Source organism: Beta vulgaris, chromosome 7 (assembly GCF_026745355.1).
Source record: "Beta vulgaris subsp. vulgaris cultivar EL10 chromosome 7, EL10.2, whole genome shotgun sequence".
Classification (NCBI taxonomy): domain Eukaryota; kingdom Viridiplantae; phylum Streptophyta; class Magnoliopsida; order Caryophyllales; family Amaranthaceae; genus Beta; species Beta vulgaris.
In genome coordinates, this window is record NC_079208.1 from 28,584,763 (window position 1) to 28,590,933 (window position 6,171).

Genomic DNA, 6,171 nt, shown 5'->3' on the forward strand with positions numbered 1-6,171 from the left:
CATGTACAGACCCTATTGCTGCGGTTTTTCAAAAAAACCGCAACAATATGTCTATTTTTTATAGCATATTGCTGCGGTTTTCTTCACAAACCACAGCAATATGCTTTCTAAATCTGATATAAAATAAATATATTGTTGTGGTTTGGCCTAAAAACCGCAGCAATATTTGTCGATATTGCTGCGGTTTAAAACCGCAGCAATATAGTTAATACCTATTGCTGCCCCCTTAATTGCTGCGAGCCCAAAACCGCAACAAATAGCAATTATTCTACTAGTGACTTTTCGTTTCAATGTCGCTTGATTTCTACATAGATTATAAACGGAGATTTAGAGATAGAATGATGATGGAGCGACATAAATGGAATGAAAGAATGTATGTTTATTTAAAAGTTGAGCTTCTAGGAATAAAACAATATCTCCTAAATGAATGATATTTTTTTGGGGATGCACCCAGACCTAATGCATGTATACATGACTCTTTTGGATGCACCTAGAACTAATGTATGTATACATCACTCAATCTATGTGTTCGAACGGTAAAGGATGCCTACATATCCCAAAAGAGAAAATCAGTTCGCTTGTAGTTCGGGACTACTAAATGCGGAATGCATAAGATGAAATGGAGAATATGGATTCTATGAGACTCCAAAGTTCCTATAATTTTAATTAGGTATGAGTTATATGAACGATGGACTATGCAATGCAAGTGAATTCTAGTATAATGTAGTTATAATGAATTTGAAATTTTAATGACTTCAGAATCCTAGGTTATTTGAATAGGAACAATACAAGAGGGGGAGGGGAGGTAAATTCTATTTATAGAAATAAACGTAACCTTTTGCGGAATTATAAAACTGAAACAAAGAAACAAGCAAAAGGAACACACCAGGAATTGTTACGAGGAAAAACATCTTGGGCCCAACAAGAAGAAACAACCTTGGCCACTAGGGATTTTAAACTCAGCATTTTCTCTAGTTAGGCCAAACAACTTTTTTACAACTTAATTATACTCGCGAGCCACACCTTGAGTTCCTAAACTCAAGTTCCTAAACAATTGTTCCCTTAACAGTTGTTCCTCTTACAGAATTTCACTCAAAGTCCCCTTACCCCAAAACCAAAATTACAATGATAAATAATAGCTTAGTGGAATAGAGTAAGAAGGCAAAGAACAAATGACTTTTATGAGAGAATGAAGGCACTGACAATTTACTTAGTTAAACTCACTAAATCACTTGTTTAGACACAAATCGGAACTTAATTAACATTAGTATTTATAGCGGTGATAACTTAGAATGTGGGACAAAATCATGCGTTAGTAGTTAAAACATTTTAATTCCCATGATGTTCCTTCACTAGAGGAACATGTTCCTCTTTGAAACCCATGATCTCCATGATCTGTCTTAAATGTTGGTTATAGATCTTTTACTACTTCCTTCAATTTAGCAACCACTTAGGTAGTAAATTAAAAAATTTGATTTAATTAAAAACTATTTTTAATTAATAAAACAAAAATAAAATCCTTTTACCAAAAATATTATCTTTAAAATATTTTCCATAAAAACCGGAAAGGATATTTATTGTCTTATAAAAATAAAATCTTTTTCTTAAAATCAGATTTTTACTTAGTTAAAATGGTTTTCTAAAATCTAGGCATAAATCACTCAAGCGACGTTATTTACCGTTGTACTACTTCACCCTATGTCTAAGTTCCTTTCAATAGTTACTACCTTTAACTTAATATGACAGTGTCAGTTCATCTGCTCCTTATAAAGGAACAGACGCTCATTCTTATTCTAAATTGTCATTGTTCCTTACCATTCTTACTCTTTCCTTTACATTGGAACTAGAAACAAAAAGTCTCGGTTTGGCCTTCTTGCTCCAATGCTTCTCTAGTACCAATTCTTTGAGCATCTTCACTTGGTCTTCAAAATCCAATTTCATTTCTTCTTTGACTTAGTATTTTCTTTGATCCTTTACATTGATACCTTGAAAATTCATTCACTTAACAAATTGTTAGTTCAATACTTAGTTTTATCTTTGTTACTTTGTCATCATCAAAACTAGGGCTCAGCAATTCCCCCCTTTTGATGATGATAGCAAAGTTACAAACTAAGGAAAATAAAATAACAAATAACTTAAGGATGAAAGACATAAATAAAATAATATTTTACAATGGTTAATAAGGCAGATTAAGGATTTTCATTTTTCATTTTTACAAAATTTGCAACTTAGTTTGTTCCTAGTATCTTTTTCCCCCTTTGTCATCTTCAAAAAGATCAAACTCTTGGTGATTTTGGGAAGACAAATATTTACAAGACCTTTAGACCATTAACAAGCACCAAAAAATAGTTAAGTTAGAAAGTTCAAAGTGTTTTGCTTAAACATCAATCAAATAATACTAGCCATTTCAAGTCAGATATTATGCAATCAAATCACAAACGAAACAAGTATAGCAAAAGTCATTTTTTTTATATATATAGCACTTGTTCCAGAAGTCAAAGGGTAAAAATGAAGAAAATAAAAGAAACAAAAGCTAAGAGTTCAAGTTCCTTTATAAGAAACATGAACTAGACTTTAGGAAGGTAAAGGAAGTTGTGTTCCTCTATTACTTCATCTTCAAAGTACCACCTATAACTTCTTCATAACCTCCTCATGATTCCCACCAAGTTGCTTCTTCAAAGTGTTGATTTCTTGGGCCATCATCTCCATATTCTTTTCTTGTTCTATTACTGTATCACTAAGGACTTTCATTAAACCCATCATCTTATCCGTTTTATCATCCAAAGTCCGGTGAAGGTGATTGTAGAATTTGATCATATTTTGAGCAGGGAGACACACTTCATTTACCCAACCAAAATCATCCGTAGGAACCTGTTCCTTTCCCTTAGAACCAAAGTCAGTAGGTGGTGTAGTTGGAGCAACTGCAGTGTCACTACTACAAAAAGCCTAAGGAGACCCCTAAAATCTAATTTAGAGACCACATGAGAGGTTGTCTTCAGCTCATAGGTCTGTCAGGATAAATAACCACTTATTGCGGGTGGTTTTTTAATTTGATAAAAGAGAGGAATTCCTTAATATAAGTGGTTATTTATGAATTTAAATAGGGAAAAAAAAGATAAGGTGCCATATTTTACAGATAGGTGGTCTTTTTTATCTTACAAAGAAATCATTTTTAATATGTAGGTGGTCCTTTTAATCATTCCTAAAAACACCACCTGAAAGGAAAAGGTGGTCTCTTTAACCTTATTTAAAAAGAAAAAAGAAACGACAAATATTTCAATATTATTATACGCTCCTCCAATCCGTTTCACCTGCTTCATTCGTGTCTTTCATAATCTACAAGTAATCTACATATATATAGAACATCTAGACACTTGTATTGAGATAATTCAGATGACTTTAAAATTGGAATACTTTCTCATTCATTCAATATCATTCACTACAAAATCACATGCATATCAATATAATATTAGAAACATTCCAAAAATTCAACTAAGTTATAAAAAAAAAAAAAAAAAAGAGCACCTAGGCTTATTTCTTCCAATTCATGTGCACCAAAATAGAAGCACCTCCCTAATCCCGCTCAAAAAGAAAATACACAGATCCTAATTAAAATGCTCATTATCTTACGATTCTTCTTCATCCACTTGTTTACATTCATCCACATATTTGATCCACAAGTCTCTGAGCTCATCAAGCTTATTTTGAGAAAATTTAGTTGTAACTCCACCAGAGTACTATAAACTATAAAACATTAAAAAGATAAACACACAAGCTGCAAAATATGCTACAACAAAACAATTTATCTACCCATCTAGGCCTGAAATTTTTCTCAGCTAGCAGTGAGTCTACAGTTGGACCATAATGATCATTTTCCAATTCTTGAGCTCCTCAACTGTATACGACGAGAAAATTACATACTAGGTTGATAAGATAAGAACCGCAACAACATATGATTGTTTAGGAAAGACAGTAGCGAAGGCTAAAAAAAGGCTAATAGGAGAAAGCAAATAACACAATGTAGCCAGAAGCAGGCTTTAGAAGAGCCAGCCAATCATGTTAACCCTTATACCATAGCTTACTCATACCCTCGAGACAAAATTGAGTAAACAAAACACCCAGTTCATTCCTCGACTAAGGAGGGAGATTTAAAAGCAAACTAAGTGAGTTTAAAAGAGATATAAAAAGTCAGCAATAATATAATTATAGATATTCTTCTATTGCTTCAGATTCCCAACAAATTAAGGATCATGCTTGATATAACACATTTGTTACACCTATCTGTCCTTGAACAATTAACTTTCTAAACATTTGAACCTCTATACTGACATGCTAAATATTGGTTGTTTTACACACCAAATTTCAACATACATAACTCAATTTCGTTGTGAACAAATAGAAACAAGAATCAATGCTGAAGAACATCAACTTAAAGCCAAGACTAAAAAAAGCAAGGATGTGCAGAACTGAGATACTGAAGGACTAATGTACTCACTAAACCACCCTAACAATTTAGAGGAGATCTTACAGTAAAAGTATGAAATTTTTTTATCGACTTTGCTATAAAAGTTACACATCAACTTAAAGCTAAAATTCCACCAGAATCAGAAATTTCATAAATGATATCAGAGCAAATAAAAACTACATGTTGTCTTCAATAGCTCAGAAGATAGCAAAACCTGACTCGGCCCACAAGGTGCATCTCCACAATTCTTTTAAATTTTAATGAGAAAGATGAAAGGAAGGAAAACTTCTAACAAAAAAAAGTTGTCACGAAAGATGAAGAGAAAGATATGGAAGGATCAACAAGGGTCACAATACCCATAATAAAATTCAGAAAGTCAGTCCACCCCTCTTGTCAGGATGAGAAGGTGAGTCAGTCGTTGCCTATATCGCTGTGTCCATCATCTAAGGCTTCAGGGTGGAATAGCAGCAATGGAGCTCAGTGGCAGCGACTTTTCTACAATTGAAGGTTACTAATTGTAAAAAAAAATATAGGAAACAAAATCTTCAACAAATTTAGGAAAACACAATAAAACATCAACACCCTAATTCAACACGAAAATAAAATCACCAAAAGAAAAAAAAAATTGAACTTCACCAAAAAAAAAAAAACCAACAAAAGTTTAGAGAAGAAATTGATACCCAGTTACTAGGAATTAAGATTAGCGGTAACTACATCCATATGACAACCCATAACTTTTTCGGGTTCAACCCTCGGCTTCAACACCTCTAAAACAAATAAAACACTATCAAACCAACGAAATCAGTCAATTACAGATCTAAATGAAGCAAAATCGATCGGTTTGACAAAATTTCATAAAGAGCGAAGAATCAAACCTGCAGACGTAGATTATAGCGAACATTGTTGTAATTAGAGCACCGATGCTGAGTTCGACATTAACACCGAAAAAAGTTTGCATTTGCTCCATCGTCGGGATTGAAAATGGAACATGATGAATGTTTATTTCACATGAGGGAGAGGAGATGAGGAAGGCGTGTGAGATAGAGGATTGTTAGGGTTTGTTCGATTTTCAGAGAGAGAAAGAGGGAAATTGTTGAGAACAGTTGAATGAAAAAATATATATGGGTGGAGATGAAAGATAGTACTCTCTTTTAATCATTAATCATCTTAATAATGTTAGTTCTTTTCAGTTTGAGTCAAAAACATTTTCTCTCGGGTTTTATTCTTGGCGCAATATTGCAAAGGAAAATATATGGGGGAAGATAATAGTCGTCGGATGTACTTGCGAGGCTACAATTGGACGGTGCATGTTATTGATCTATGTATTCTTTTAAGTAAAGAGTAGTTTATTTAGGGTTTTAGTGGGTCACAATTGTGTGTGTTATTTTTAAAAAAATTAATAATTAGTAATATAGTAATTTTTTTTTGGAAATTCAAAATTATTATTGATAACCAAAAAAAAAAAGAGATTACAAACACCAAAGTAACTAGCAATAGGAGTATAAACATCAGTATCTATTTTAACCCACCTTCTAGGAAGGGTTAAAACAATAGACTCTTCATGTGCTTTCCTAGCAAACACTAGAACAACCAAGTCAAGTTATGCACTAAAACAAAATGTGCCAGAGCTACAGAACAAGAGAAAAACTGAGCAATCTATACAAAAGCTGTCTCGAATCCTCATAACATCTACATGCTACATTAAA

The 6,171-nt window shown here is 33.0% G+C and overlaps 1 long non-coding RNA gene across 2 annotated transcripts; it reads right to left on the reverse strand.

Annotated features, from left to right (window-relative positions):
- Positions 1-2,450: 2,450 nt before the first annotated feature.
- Positions 2,451-5,695, reverse strand: LOC104898969 (uncharacterized). 2 transcript variants are annotated; one of them, XR_790873.4, is made up of 3 exons: positions 5,341-5,695; positions 5,146-5,249; positions 2,451-4,960 (listed from the first exon to the last, which is right to left on the reverse strand). It is a non-coding gene; the product is annotated as an uncharacterized LOC104898969 (long non-coding RNA). The 2 variants fall into 2 exon arrangements; XR_790872.4 differs by having other exon boundaries at positions 5,146-5,232; positions 5,341-5,692.
- Positions 5,696-6,171: the final 476 nt, after the last annotated feature.